The 16,033-nt window shown below is 40.5% G+C and overlaps 1 pseudogene; it reads left to right on the top strand.

The window, feature by feature from the left end:
* Positions 1-562: 562 nt before the first annotated feature.
* Positions 563-1,231, top strand: LOC100603766 (annotated as a pseudogene).
* The last annotated feature ends 14,802 nt before the right edge of the window (positions 1,232-16,033 follow it).

The raw sequence follows: 16,033 nt of genomic DNA on the forward strand, positions 1-16,033 counted from the left end.
CCACCCTCCTGTTCATGGGAGAATCCTATTGGTCACCCAGACTCACAACTGTGCATTCGATCCATGCTCATCACCGAGGCTAACCCAGTCCTTGATTCCAATCATGAATGGACAAACGTTTTCCAGATATTTAAGGAAAGTGAGGAAGATGCACAAATAAAACTAATTCTGGAGGAAAGAAAAAAGGTTATAATACAGGAAACACAAGAAAACGTTACCAGACCATACTCTCAGAGTTTAAGAAAGACAAGAGGTTTATAAAATGAGAACAAGCTGTCATAGAGGGGAATAATCAGGGGACAGACGAAAAAGTCCTTGGACACTAGAAAAGTTACTGCAGAATTGACATCGCACAGAGGACTGACGGTGCCTAGTTCCCCGGGCTGCCCACGGAACTCAGCGTGCTCCCCCTCGCCACCACCACCACCTGCCAGACGGCGTGCGCCCCTCCACCCATACAGGTCCCCACAGCCCACTTCCGGTCCCTTGGCAGACCCTGTGGCAACCACCACCGCCTGGTCCGGAGGTCCCCGCCCTCCACTGGTCGCCGCCGTCGTCCACCATGGTGGTGCTCCGAGGCACCCGCTGCGGCCGCCACTGTCCATGCTGATGCCGCCGCCCCCTCCGGGACCCCCGCGACCACATCGCTTTACCCCGCCTGCTCCCCGCGCCTGCGCTGCCCGCCCTGGGCCCGCTGTCGCAGGTGCGCCAGAACTACCACCTCAGCTGCGAGGTCGCCGTCAACATCAACGTCAACCTGGAGGTCCATGCCTCCTATGTGTACCTGTCCATGGCCTTCTACTTCAACCGGGACGACGTGGCCCTGGAGAGCTTCAGCCGCTATTTCTTGCGCCAGTGGCACCAGAAGAGGGAGCACGCCCAGGAGCTGCTGAGGCTGCAGAACCTGCGCGGTGGCCGCATCTACCTTCGCGACATCAGGAAGCCAGAGTGCCAAGGCTGGGAGAGCGGGCTCAAGGCCATGGAGTGCGCCTTCCACCTGGAGAAGAACGTCAACCAGAGCCACCTGGAGCTGCACCAGCTGGCCAAGGAGAACGGCCACCCCCAGCTCTGCGACTTCCTGGAGAACCACCTCCTGAACCAGCAGGCCAAGACCATCAAAGAGCTGGGTGGCTACCTGAGCAACCTGCGCAAGATGGGGGCCCCGGAAGCAGGCCTGGCAGAGAACCTCTTTGACAAGCTCACCCTGGGCCACAGCCAGAAACACACCTGAGCCCAGACGGGCCCCGCAGCCACGGGGTGCCTTCCCCAGCTCGTGCCACCGGGTGGGGCGTCCATGTTGCCCTTTCAGAACGTTCTCTTCAGTTTTCTCCTTTCGGTTTTACCGTTGTTGGCAATAAAGTTATCTGTTCTCAAAGCAATAAAGGTGTCCAGCTGATGCGTATCTGCAACACTCTCACCTTTTAGCAATCAGGGCACATCTCCATGCAGGTTTAAAGTAGGTATCCAGCAGTCTCTCCATTCAGCCCTGTCCCATCTGCATGCAGCTCAGGATCTGCGGGGGTGGAGGGGAAAGGTATTTTATGGGCCCCTGGAAAACACATTAGTCTTCCCATTATAAACTTGGAGGGCATGTGGGATGGGATGGGGTGAGATGGGGTAGGGTGGGGTGAGATGTGTGGGGTGGGTGGGGTCGGGTGGGGTGTGCTCTCTTGGTTCATGGTATCTGTGGGTGCATATGCATGGTAAGGTGTAAAGCATGGTATGGAATTCATCCTAGTGGTTGCTGGGTGCTGTGGCTCACGCCTGTAATCCCAGCACTTGGGAGGCTGAGGCGGGCGGATCACCTGAGGTCGGGAGTTTGAGACTAGCCTGACCAACATGGAGAAACCCTGTCTTTACTAAAAATACAAAATTAGCCGGGCATGGTGGTGCATGCCTGTAATCCCAGCTACTCAGGAGGCTGAGGCAGGAAAATCGCGTGAACCTGAGACGCGGAGGTTGTGGTGAGCCGAGATCCCGCCGTTGCACTCCAGCCTGGGCAACAACAGCGAAACTCCATCTGAAAAAACAAACAAACAAACAAAAAACAAAATATGCAAGTGCTAAGGATTCTTGCTTCTGGGCTTCAAGATGGGGGCTCTCGCGGACAGTATCGCAGAGTACCTCTTTGGCAAGCTCAGCCTGAGTGACACGGATAATGGGACTGAGCCTTAGGGTGCCTTCCCCACAGATAGGGGTGATTTCCTGTATATTACCCTTATGAATTCTCCATTCATGGTTTTTCCTTCAATTGTACCATTTCTTCCATTAAAGCTGGTTAAAACAAACAAACAAACAAAAAAACAAAAAAAAAAAACTCAAAAGGACTGAAAAACATAAGGTCAAAACTGAAGGTCAAATTTGTGATATTGAATATAAAGCAGAATAAATGACCCCAAAATGTCAAGGCAGTGACTGCTTTGAAGAATATAGAGGGATGGCAGAGAGTTGAAGGTGCAGACCAGGTAGAGCCAGTATAGCTGATCCAGGCAGGAGACTAGTGCCGCTTGAGCTGTGATGGTGGCTGAGGAAATGAAGAGAGGTTGACCAGTTCCATATGGGTTTTTGACAAGGAGAGACAAACTTTGCTCATGGACAGGAGGTGAGGAATGGGAGATGGGGAACATAATGTAGGTTCTGAAGATTGGACCTGAACACCTGGGTTGGTGATGGTGTTATTATCCCCCCTGGGGATGGTTGCAGGGGTCCCTAGGGTGGAGGAGTGGGGAATGCATGCCATGTAAAATCAGATTTTTATTAGACATCCAAGTGGAAATGTGAATCAAGGAGCTGCAAAAATGTCACGTTTGGAAGTAGATATATGGGGGACTTTTTATAGATGGTATTGAAGTCATGTGACTGGATGAGCTCACCAGAAAGAGACTATAAAGGAGAGTATGACAAATCCAGTCCAAAGTGCAGGGCAGCTAAAATTTAGACGATGGTTGAGGTGTTTGAACACCCAGAGAGTTGCTGGTCCCACCTTAACCTTTATCTGCCCCAAGTTTATTACCCTATTCCCAATGTCTGCCCCAAGCTTACCTCAAAATCATTCTGTTCCTGAGAAGCTCAGTGTGGCCTCTGGATTCTCCTTTCAAGATATAGAGAAAAGTTCGCCTTTTACCTTTTCTTAATGGCTATGGATAGAAAGGTATTATTTCTAGTAAGAAGAAGTTTCCATATGGAAATGATACACCTGTCACAAAAGAAAGTTACAAAGAAACAAGAAACAAAAACGTCTTCTTTCTTCTGTGGGTAACAAAGGTAAAAGTAAAAAATTTACAGACTCTATGCTTTAGTAAAAGACACACGGGTAGCTTGCGTCATTTTGAAGCTAGCAGATTGTTTTGAGCATTGTATTAGTCCGTTTTTCATGCTGCTGATAAAGACATACCAAAGATTGGGCAGTTTACAAAAGCAAGAAGTTTGTTGAATTTACAGTTCCACGTGGCTGGGGAAGCCTCACAATCATGGTGGAAGGTGAAAGTCATGTCTCACATGGCGGCAGACAAGAGGAGAGAATGAAAGCCAAGGGGTTTCCCCTTATCAAACCATCACATCTTGTGAGACTCATTCACCACCAGTAGGACAGTATGGGAGAAACTGCCCCCATGATTCAATTGTCTCCCAATGGGTCCCTCCCACAAAACATGGGAATTATGAGAGTACAAATCAAGATGGGATTTGGGTGGGGACACAGTCAAACAATATAAGCATTTATTAAGATACGAAGAAGTTTAGCTGTGCAATAATTGTCTTCCACATTTCCATATGAGTGCACTTTAACACTTTTCTTAAAAATTAGGATTCTGGCACTTTGAGTTCAGTTTACAGAAAATGCTTTCGCTTTTTTATACATCTTTGTCAAACTTGGTCTTCTCGCTGCATCTCTTTCACTGCCTACTGTAAGGACTTCTGAATTCTCTGACTTTGTCTCAGCTATTACCTATTGAAATATATATGTCCCTTGACTGTTCTCCTGTGGATATGAGAAAGAACAGAGCAAGCATTAATTTTTGAGTGTTTCAAACTTTAAGCTGACTGAGGGGACTTCTTAATTTTCTGTTTTGGAGGGAAAATTTGGTGTAGTGTTTTCTTAACCTCAGATTGACTGGGTTCAAATGCCATCTTAGCCACTTATTTTGGGTAAACTTGGGTAATTTGTTTAACTTTTCTGTGCCTCAGTTTCTCCATATGTAACATAGGGATAATAAAAGCATTAACCCCATTGGGTTGTTGAGATTAAATGAGTTAATATATGTAAATCACTTAGAGCAATGCCTGGCACAGTGTATGTTCACTATGTGGTACTCATGATTTATCACCATTATTATCCTCTACTCTTTTAACTTTTATTTAGGTTCAAGAGAACAAGTGCAGGTTTTTATATAGGTAAACTGCTGTCATGGGGGGTTGTTGTATAGATTATTTCATCACCCAGGTACTAAGCCGTGTACCCAACAGTTATTTTTTTGCTCCTCTCCCTCTTCCCACCCTCCACCCTCACGTAGGCCCCAGTGTCTGTTGTTTCCTTCTTTGAGTCCACGTGTTCTCATCATTTAGCTCCCACTTATAAGTGAGAACATGAGGTATTTGATTTTTCTGTCCCTGCATTAGTTTGATAAAGACAATGGGCTGGAAGCCATCATCTTCTACCCTTATGTTTCTTTGTGGTCTTAATGCTTTGAGAAAATACTTCACTTCTACACTTTGCCACTGGGGGTCTCTCTTGCATGTCTAGTAACCAAGCTGCCCTGCATACTGAGAAGGAAAAACCCTTAGAAGCTGGTTTGGTTGTCAGGTGTCTCCAGGACTCAGGAGGGCACATGGCTGTTTTCGCTACCCCCCACACCTCAGTCCCAAGACAGGGGGAAGGTTGTGCTGTGACAACTTTCCGTGCTATTCCCCGCCCCCACCCATTCTATCTCAACCAGCTTTCCCTTGAATTCACTCCTAGAACACTGCACTTGTTCTTCCCAAACCCAGGTTGCCTGAGTCTCCTGTTTCCATCCTGAACTTCCTCCCACTCTTCAGAGGTGGACAAGAGCAACAGGATGAAGTGCTCACCCTGATCCCCACCTTCGTCTGGATGTTTGGAGCTGAAAAGGAGAGGAATGGCTGGGTGGGCGTTGGGGGGAGAATGAGAAAAAGGGAACACATTAGGGCCACTGATAACATAACTAAAATCGACATATCATCATAAGCTTTGGCATAGAGGCTCTCAAGCTTTGCTGCACATCCAAATCACCTGCAGAGCTTTTGAAAGTCTCAATGTCCAGGCAGCATTCCAGACCAAAGATATAAGCCTCTGGGGCAGGGCCTGGGCATGCCAGGCATTGAAAACCAGCACTAGCATCTGGCTGCTCAAAGTGTGCTCTGTGGACCAGCTGCATCAATTTAAACTGAGAACTTGCTAACAATGCAAAATTTCAAGCCACACCCCAGGGCTACGGAATGAGCATCTACATTTTAACAAGACTCTGGGTGATCAATTTGCACACCAGAATTTGAGAAGCACTCTTTAGCACCCTGGTTGCCAAATATGGCTGCACCTTGAAATCACCTAGATAATCTGAAAATAATACTAATGCCTGGACTTAATCAATGTGCTCAGCTATGGAGAGTGAGAAAAAATAAAAGGAAAAATAAAAAGACAAATAGATGCGTAAAGAAAGGTGAAAAGTTTAGAATATTTGGTAGCTTTAGGTGAATTCAGGGTTGCAGCAAGTTACCATAAACATGGATTGGCAAAGACTTTCTATAAAGAATGAGATAGTAAATGTTTTAGGCTTTGCAGCTACTGCAAAAGACCTCTGTCTCAACTACAAACTCTCCTGCTGGAGTGAAAAAGTAGTGACAAACAGTGGGTAATTGCATGGGGTGGCTTGGATGTTTGGAGCTGAAAACATTGAACAATGCCTGACTAGCCTTTTTGACGGATTCTTCATAATCACATATTCATCACAGAGGCTGTTTAAATCAATGTGCTCAGCTATACCCTCATGTAAGTACTAGACCAAATATGATAAAAACTTACTGTAACATCAACAATTATTGACTCAACAATCATTGATCTCTGTCTCACACACACACTAGCTTTTATCTATTTTGTTGTTTATCACAAACTGGTTTGTTGTATAGCATGGGCTGGCAAACTACAGCCAGCAATCCTAATCTGGCCCCCACTTTTTTTGTAAATACAGTTTTATTAGAGGAGGGAATACCTACATAGCACTGGCTCCTAAGAAAGTGACTCAGCAGGCCCCATCAAAGATTGCCATTGAATCAGGCTGTAGGGTTTGGCAAGAGAAGGAGGGCTGGAGAACAGTACAAGCTGAGGGCTGAATCACACTGGCTGGCACTGCCAAGAACCCTGTCTAACCCCAGTTAATGCCAGCGTTCCATCTAGTTTAGCTCACAAATGGATTTTAGGTACTTCCTGCCATGTAGACTTTCTTGCTTCTCATGCTGTGCTGAAAATAACCTGCTAAGAAACCTGGAAGACCCCCCCGCCCCCGCACGCCACTTAACCAAATGTCAAAGTTGTTATTACCAATAATGGACAAGCTAACATCATGTGACTCTTGTGATGCTTTAACAGGATACAGAGCCATTTAAGTCACATTTCTGCCAGAAGAGTACCTAAACCAACTGTAATCATGAGGAAACATCAGACAAACTCAAACTGAGAGATATTTTACAAAACAGCAGGCCTGTGTTTTTCAAGAATGTCCATGTCATGAAACACAAAGACTGAGAAATAGTCCATATTAAAGGAGGCCAGAGAGACGTGACAACAAAGTGCAACACATGAACATGGATTAGATTTAGGAGGAAAAAGAATAGAATGACCAGAAAAACATTGTTGCAACAACTGTGAAAACTGAATATGGACTGTATATTATACAATAAAGAGCATGGTATGAATGTTAAATTTCTGGAATTGGATACATGTACTATGGTTTTGTAAGAGAATTTTCTTTCTTTTGTTTACTTTTCTTTGAATTTTTTTTAGAGACAGGGTCTTGCTCTGTCACCCAGGCTGCCTTACATTGGCTTGGCCATAGGCCACTGTAACCTTCAACTCCTAAGCTCAAGAGATCCTCTTGCCTTGGCCTCCCAAAGTGCTGGGATTACAAGTGTGAGCCATGGTGCCTGGCCCAGAATTCTTGTTCTTGGGAAATATATGAAGTTAGCTGCATCTGTCTGTCTCTTCATTCAGGTATTTCAGTGTGTGTTTGTGTGTCTGTGACATACATTTGTAAAATATTAAAAATTGATCTATATAAATGTGGAAAGTTATGTGTATTATACTTTATAATAACACTTTGACAGAGAAACAAGCACATCATAAAACTGTACCCAGTTGGTGTAAGTGGTGAAACTATCAATCCAAATACATTGAATATTGTCTAAAGTTTATAAGAACCAAATTTATAAATAATATATGTTAAGATTATGGCTCAACTTAATAGAAGACCTATATTTATATTTATATACACTGAAATATTATTATAATTAATAAAAACTTATCCAATCTACAAATGAAGTGTAAGAAATTTAGGTATTTATCTTAACTGTTTTCAAAATAATTAATAAATTAAATGTCTTAGACAAACTACAGAAAGAAAGTCATGTTTATTGTATATGCAACTATTTTGTAAGTTTTAAATTATTTCTAAACAAAAATTTTAAAAATACCAAATCATTAATTATTATTATTTTATGAAAAGTAAATTACATTCAGAAAAGTTTTCTGCAAGATCCTACTCCCATAGTAAAGTAGAAAGGGAATGGGCCTGGGGCACCTGAGAACTGGTTACTCCTAGCTCCACCATTAAATAACTGAGCATCGCGGGAGAAAGTCACTAAATTACCCGAGACTCAATTTTCTGTAAAATCGAGTTCTCACATTTGCAGGACTTCTCTTCCCACATCTTCACTCTAAGAACACCAAATCATAAACTCCTTTTCAAGTATATTTATTCTTTATTGATTAATTTAAATGTGGCACCCTTCTTCCTGAGAGCAAAGCCACAAACCACCAATGCTGACCAACTTCAAAATAAATGTCTGCAAATGCAATTAAGTGCATTTTAGAATAGACTTGTGCTAACACGAAGTATAATTAACTCAGAGGCATTCTTATAGTGTAATCCCAGGTTTGTTATATAGGTTCATTTCATCCATAAAGTCAGGAGAATACAACTGAGTTGTACAGAACATCAGCATATCTGACACATTTAAATAAGGGAGACATAGATTATATCCCAAATAAAGAAATGGCAAAAAATGGTAATGAATAGTTTCATTAACAAATTATGACATGATCTGCTGGCAATATTAGTCTGACTCCTACTGATGCAATAAGGCTGACAGCTAGCTGCAAAAGTAATGAATCTGAGCAGAAATTGACTGTGAACGGTGCTTGGCTTAAACTCGGACTAACCATCCTGCTGACGTAAGAGAAATCCATGCAGTAAATTGCTTCAAGAGACACAGGATACAGAAAATTCTGCTTCAAAAGAGTAAAGCATCATTTTCATTTTGAGACCTACTTTCAGGCACTAAATTAAATTTTAGATGACCTCAGCTTTTATCCTGTCTCTAAAAGATCCAACTCACAAATTTGTCATGCTTCCAGTTTCCAGAACCTAGTATTGGTAGTTTTTCTCAGATGAATTCCAAGGCTCGTTCAGCTTGGTTAGGTAACTATAGTTATTATCATGAAAAATGTTAGGTCAGATCAGTTCAATTTTTTTCTTTTTTCTTTTGCAAAAAAGAGTAATATGTGAATGTTTTAGCCAGGTCATTTCATATTCAGCAACTAACTCTGGCTTTTATTACTTGGCCACGACATTGGTAGAGGTCAACTGCAAAGCAATGAGCAGGCAGGCTAGAGTAACTTATGTCAGGCGTGTGACAGCTGCATAGTGTTACAGCATTGGCTTTTTCTTCAACACGGATATACTGAGCTACTGCCCCACCTCCAACTCTGTCATCTTGGAAAAGTGAGTTTATTTATTTATCCCTACTTTATTTCCTTCCTTCCTTCCTTCCTTCCTTCCTTCCTTCCTTCCTTCCTTCCTTCCTTCCTTCCTTCCTTCCTTCCTTCCTTTCTTTCCTTCTTTCTTTCTTTTCAAGACGGAATCTCACCCTGTCACCCAGGCTGCAGTGCAGTGGTGGCATCTTGGCTCACTGCAACCTCTACCTCCCCAGGTTTAAGTGATCCTCTCCCCTCAGCCTCCCAAGTAGCTGAGTTTACAGGCACATGCCACCAAACCCAGCTAATTATTTTGTATTTTTAGTAGGGATGGGATTTCACCATGCTGGCCAGGCAGGTCTCAAACTCTTGACCTCAAGTGATTTGCCTGCCTTGGCCTCTCAAAGTGCTGGGATTACAGGCGTGAGCCACCGTGCAAAGCCTATCCCTAATATATTCTATCTGTACAATGGGAATATGATTTTATTTCTTGAAAATCAGTGACTGAACCAAGAGAACAAAAGAACAAAGAGAAGACAGAACAAAGAGTTTCTACTCCAAAAGGAATTGTGCATCTGGAAATATATTATCTTCTCTTTGCTTTTTCCCAAAGCTCCTCTGAAATAAGAGGAAAGTAGATGTTTTAAAGACAGAAACCTAAAAGGATAAGTATAATGGGAGATAAGACAACAGCAACACAATTTGGAAACTACAAAGCAGTAAATGACCCAGAAAACCTAAGAAATCTAATTTCTAAACTGGCAGGGAGGAAAGCTGAGAACCAATCTGATCCACCCAGCAGCACCCTGAAAAGCTTAGGACTGGTAGTAATAGTGAGCCCTGAAAATTGGGGTGAGGACAGGGCTAAAAGCAGGATTGGGTGAACTTCTGTGTACAAAGTATTTGGAATCCAGTACACCTCCCTCACTGTGTGTGTAGCAGGACAAGCCGCAGACAAAACAACTCAGACACTGGGTTAAAGAAGGAAGGAGCTTTATTTGGCCAGGAGCTTCAGCAGACTTGGCGTCTCAAAAGCTGAGCTTCCCGAGTGAGAAATTCCTATCCCTTTTAAGGGCTTACAACTCTAAGGGGGTCCACGTGAGAGGGTCGTGATCAATTGAGCAAGCAGAGGGTACGTGACTGGGGGCTGCATGCACCAGTAATTAGAATGGAACAGAACAGGACAGGGATTTTCACAATGCTTTTCCATACAATGTCTGGAATCTATAGATAACACAAGCAGTTAGGTCAGGGGTTAATTTTTAACTACCAGGGCGTGCACCTGGCTATCTGCCTGTGGATTTCATTTCTGCCTTTTAGTTTTTGCTTCTTTCTTTGGAGGCAGAAATTGGGCATAAGACAATATGAGGGGTGGTCTCCTTCCTTATGGGCAGCATTTGACTGTCCTGCCCAGACTCAAGCAGCAACTGGGGATTAGTCTATGGAGAGGATAAGACAAGGAACTTCAGGACCAGAGAACACCAGGCATAGTTGAGGTTAGAAGTACCGTGTGAAAACTAGGGGATTAAGTGAACATTTATAGACAAAATTTGAGATGCCGCATCTCCCAGATTTCTTCTTCCACTCAGCTCCTGTAGCAATGGCAGTCAGACTTGTGACCTCCAGGCAGGTTATTGGATAGTCCTTCTCTGTGGATGATTAAATTAAAAGTTCCCCAAGGGAATAGGCCAGTTATGTCACCACATTACCATGTCACCCACATTCGACAAAACCCAACTACTCCCATAGAGCTTCCAATCAGCTTTTGAATACATCATATTTAAGGACGAACAGACAAACCAAAGAGAGCAATTTTCCAAGGAAATCCTCCAGACTGAAAGATGGAGGTCAAACAAAACAAAACAAAACAAACAAACAAACAGAAATAGCAGTGTGGGAGGACAAACGGAATTTGTAAGGATAACATAATTTTAAAGAATAAAATTTCACTCTGATGCTAGTTTCTTTTGCTGTGCAGAAGCTCTTTAGTTTAATTAGATTCCAATTGCCAATTTTGGTTTTTGTTGCAATTGCTTTTGGTGTTTTCATTATGAAGTATTTGCCCATGCTTATGTCCTGAATGGTACTGCCTAAGTTTTCTTCTAGGGTTTTTATGGTTTTGGGTTTTATGTTTAAGTCTTTAATCCAACTTCAGTTAATTTTTGTATAAAATGTAAGGAAGGGGTCCAGTTTCTGTTTTCGGCATATGCCTAGCCAATTTTCCCAGCACCATTTGTTAAATAGGGAATCCTTTCCCCATTGCTTGTTTTTGTCAAGTTTGTTGAAGATCAGATGGTTGCAGATGTGTGGTGCTATTTCTGAGGCCTCTGTTCTGTTCCATTGGTCTATATATCTGTTTTGGTACCAGTACCATGCTGTTTTGATTACTGTAGCCTTATAGTATAGTTTGAAATCAGGGAGTGTGATCCCTTCAGCTTTGTTCTTTTTGCTTAGGATTGTCTTGGCTATATGGGCTCCTTTTTGGTTCCATATGAAATTTAAGGTAGTTTTTTCTAATTCTGTGAAGAAAGTCAATGGTAGCTTGATGGGAATAACATTGAATTTATAAATTACTTTGGGAAGTATGGCCATTTTCACGATATTGATTCTACCTATCCATGAGCATGGAATGTTTTTCCATCAGAGTGAACAGGCAACCTACAGAATGGGAGAACATTTTTGCAATCTACTTATCTGACAAAGGTCTAATATCCAGAATCTACAAGGAACTTAAGCAAATTTACAAGAGAAAACAACCTCATCAAAAAGTGGGCAAGGGTATGAACAGACGCTTCTCAAAAGAAGATATTTACATGGCCAACAAACATGGAAACAAGCTCATCATCACTGATCATCAGAGAAATGCAAATCAAAACCACAATGAGATACCATCTCACGCCAGTCAGAATGTAATTATTAAAGTCAGGAAACCATAGATTCTGGTGAGGCTGTGGAGAAATAGGAATGTTTTTACACTGTTGGTGGGAGTGCAAACTAGTTCAACCATTGCAGAAGACAGTGTGGCGATTCCTCAAGGATCTAGAACTAGAACTACCATTTGACCCAGCAATCCCATTACTGGGTATATACTCAAAGGATAATAAATCATTCTGCTATAAAGACACATGCACACATATGTTTACTGCAGCACTATTTACAATAGCAAAGACATGGAACCAACCCAAATGCCCATCAATGATAGACTGGATAAAGAAAATGTGGCACATATGCACCGTGGAATACTATGCAGCCATAAAAAAGAATGAGATTATGTCCTTTGCAGGGACATAGATGAAGCTGGAAGCCATCATTCTCAGCAAACTAACACAGGAACAGAAAACCAAACACCACATATTCTCACTCATAAGTGGGAGTTGAACAATGAGAACACATGGACACAGGGAGGGGAACAACACACACTGGGGCCTGTCGGGGGTGGGGGGCAAGGGGATGGGGAGCATTAGGACAAATACCTAATGCATGCGGGGCTTAAAACATAGAAGATGGGATGATAGGTGCAGCAAACCACCATGGCACATGTATACCTATGCAACAAAACTGTGCATTCTGCACATGTATCCCAGAACTTAAAGTAAAATTTTAAAAAAATTTCATTAATATCCTCAGAGAGAAAAGAATATTGCATCTACTAAATAAGAAAAGGGTGCTAGTGAATAAAAACAATTCTTTTGAAGATTAAAACTATGAAAATATTAAAAGTTTAAAATACAATGTTGAGAAAAATTTCCACAAAGTAGAGCAATAAGACAAACAGATAATAGGGTAAGGATAAAAAAAATTAAAGAACCAATCCAGATGGTTCAACATGCAATTATTAAGAATTACAGAAAAATAAAACAAAGAAAATTGAGAGAGATTGTTAAAGAACTAGTAATAAAATGTCCCTTAACAGAAGGACATGACCTTTCAGATTAAAGGGCCTATCAAATGCTCAGCAAAATTCACAAAAATAGACCCCTACAAAGGCATATGATCACTAAATTTTGGAGCCCTTAGGGACAAAGAGATAATCCTTCCTTTATCCAGAGAGAGGAATAAACTGTTCATATTCAAAAGGCCAGGGATTCGAATGTCTTCAGTCCTTTTAATGGCAGCCCAGTAGCTAGAAGGCAATGGAGCAATGCCTTCAAAAATTCTAAGGTGAAAATGATTCTCAACCTAGAATTCTATTCAATTTTCAACTAAGTGTGAGAGTCAAATGAAAATATTTTTATATAAGTGAAGTCTCAAAAATTTATTTCCTATGTGTTTGTTCTTAGGAATGTACTAGAGGATGAGCTTCATCAAAATAAGGAAATAATCCAGGAAAAGGGAGATAAGGAAGACAGGAAATAGTGGATGCAACGAAAGAGGCCACAGAAATTCACAGGCTAAGGGATGGGGGAGATCACACAATGGCAGCTATACACCAGCAGACTGGGTTGGAGATAGCCTGAAGACTTCAGAGAGCTTATTCAAGACGTTGAAATGGAGAGAATACTTGATCCATTATATGGGTTAGGAAGAGATTTAGATAACTAATAGAGGTGGAGATTGAGTTTGTACTAAGAATGTGGGAAACCGAGCAAGCAAAAAAACATGGCAATTATTAACTATAGGTAAAAGAAAATGTTGTGCAAAAATGGAAAAAATAACCATACAGTTATTTGGGGCTTATTTGTGAACAGTATTTACATAGTCAGCGAAAACACTTAAGATTGAACTAATCATGATTATCCTGTAACTATATGAAGATGATAGGTGATGGGTGCGTGTGTGTGGTGGAGGTTTGGAAGGGTGAAATGATCTAAATCCTCATCTTCAGTAAGTGGAAGTCAGCAGATAACGCTGAAAACTGAAAATAAAGAAAGTAATAATCAGGTTATTTAAAGATACCAAACTAATTAGCTAAAAGAATACAAAATTATTGCCTTTGGAAGGTGGTAAATGGGGAAATTATTTGACTCCTGATACTCTGCAAATATAGCTTTGCTATAAATTAAAAACAATTACAAGAAAGAAAGAAGACATCAGTAAGAATAGCAACAATAATTACAACACATCAAATATTTCAAATATTTTAAAATCTATACCAGGAAAACAACATATTATTTTGAGAGCTTGTAATAAGGGGAAAGAACTCAGCATTTATTCTGCCTTTCCTATATGGCCTGTATGCCAAAGTAACCAAATAGTTGATTAGAAGAGTTCTGTTTTTAGAAGGGTTCCAGCAATAAATGAAGAAGGCAAGATAGAATTAGAATATTTCTAACTCGTGACTCCTAATGATATAATGAATCCAGGCAGTGATCTTCAGGGTCTGCTATTCTCACAAAAAGCAAAAAAGGAAAAAGAAAAATAGAATAACCCAGACATTATGAACCTCATGATGGAAGTATATAATCCACCTATAAAGTACGTTGCAGTTAGGTAGGGAAAGGATATTTAATAAATGATTCAGGCAATTACTTAGCAACATAGAAAAATACTGAATTCATACTTCACACCACATACCAAAAACAATTTTAGTATATTTTAAGATCCAAATGTGAAAAAGCAAAACTGTCAAAGTTTTAGAAGGAAACTAAAAGAGAATGATTTTCTGATTCTCTTTATGATTCAAAGTAGGGAAGGAATTCTTAAAAGTACAAACAATAATGGGAAAGATTGATAAATTTAACTACCTTAAAATTCAAAATGTCCATTTATCAAAGAACACCACAAAAATAAGACAAGACAAGACACAGACTGTGAGAGATTTTTATAACATACAACTGACAGGATTAGTTATCAGACTATATTAAAAGCTACTATAAATTAACATAAGAAAGACTAACAACCCAATCAAAAATGGGTAAAAGATATCAATTCATAGACTAGGAAAAATAATTGACTAATATACAGAGTAGTAATGCAATAAAATAGGAGAAGAACATTAAAGCAACTATAAGATACTATTTTGCATCCATCAAATTGACAAAATATAAAATATTTGATAATACCATGGCTTGGTGAGGATGTTAAGGAATTCAACCTCTCTGTTATTCTTGGTAGAGACTGTAAATTGCTTCAATGCTTTTGGCTTAAAATTTGGCAATAGCTAGTAAAATGAATGATGGGCCAATCTTATGACCCAGCATTTCCCATCCTATGTATAATCCCTAAAGAAACTCTCATACATAGAAATGAGTAGATTCTTACAACATTATTTTTGTAGGAAAAAGACAAAAACACCTTTAATATTCATCTGCAAAATGGATAAGTATGTTGTGGTATAGTATGGTTATATGATGAAATACTATACAGCAATGAAAATGAATGGAGTGGAGCTATCTGTGTCAATAGAGATAGATCTCAAAAAAGTCGACATTGATCAAAAAGCAAGTTATAAAGGGTACACACAGTATGATAGTGTTTATAAATAGTTTATCAACGTGCAAAATAAATATGTATGTATAAATTTTATGTGTATACATAAAGTATAAAGACATAAATGGAAATAATAAACAAAATTTAGGATTATAACAACCTCTAGAATGGGAAGATACATAAGATCTAATAAGAGTACAGTCTTAAAATTATCCAACTAAAAATAGTAAAGGAATAATAATAAAACCATTTTCAAAGTCTCATCATTGATTATGTACATGAAGTATTTGGGGAGTTTTAATGAAGTGATAAAGCTACCAACTGCTAGCCTGGGTAAATTTTTTAAAGCCATCTCTAGCACCCCATTAAACTAAATAAGGAGAGTTACTGTTCAATTACTGCTAACGATAAGAAAGACTCCTCCTTCAGACATCTTAGAGCAAATCTGATTGCACCTTTCTGCCAAAGACTATTCCCGTAGTTTGGTTTGAGCTATTTTAAATATTTGTCAGGTCTTGAGCAATTTCTATATATCTCTTTAGCAGCAGTTCCAGAATCCAAATTAGCAAGTAGATGTTTGAATAACCAAGCAAGATAAGGCATTGCTATGTGTACTTTTAGTCTAAGCCCCATTTGTGCCTAGGGAAAGTAAAGCCCAACCCGCTAACAAAAATATTTCTG

This window comes from Nomascus leucogenys, chromosome X (genome assembly GCF_006542625.1).
Source record: "Nomascus leucogenys isolate Asia chromosome X, Asia_NLE_v1, whole genome shotgun sequence".
NCBI lineage: Eukaryota > Metazoa > Chordata > Mammalia > Primates > Hylobatidae > Nomascus > Nomascus leucogenys.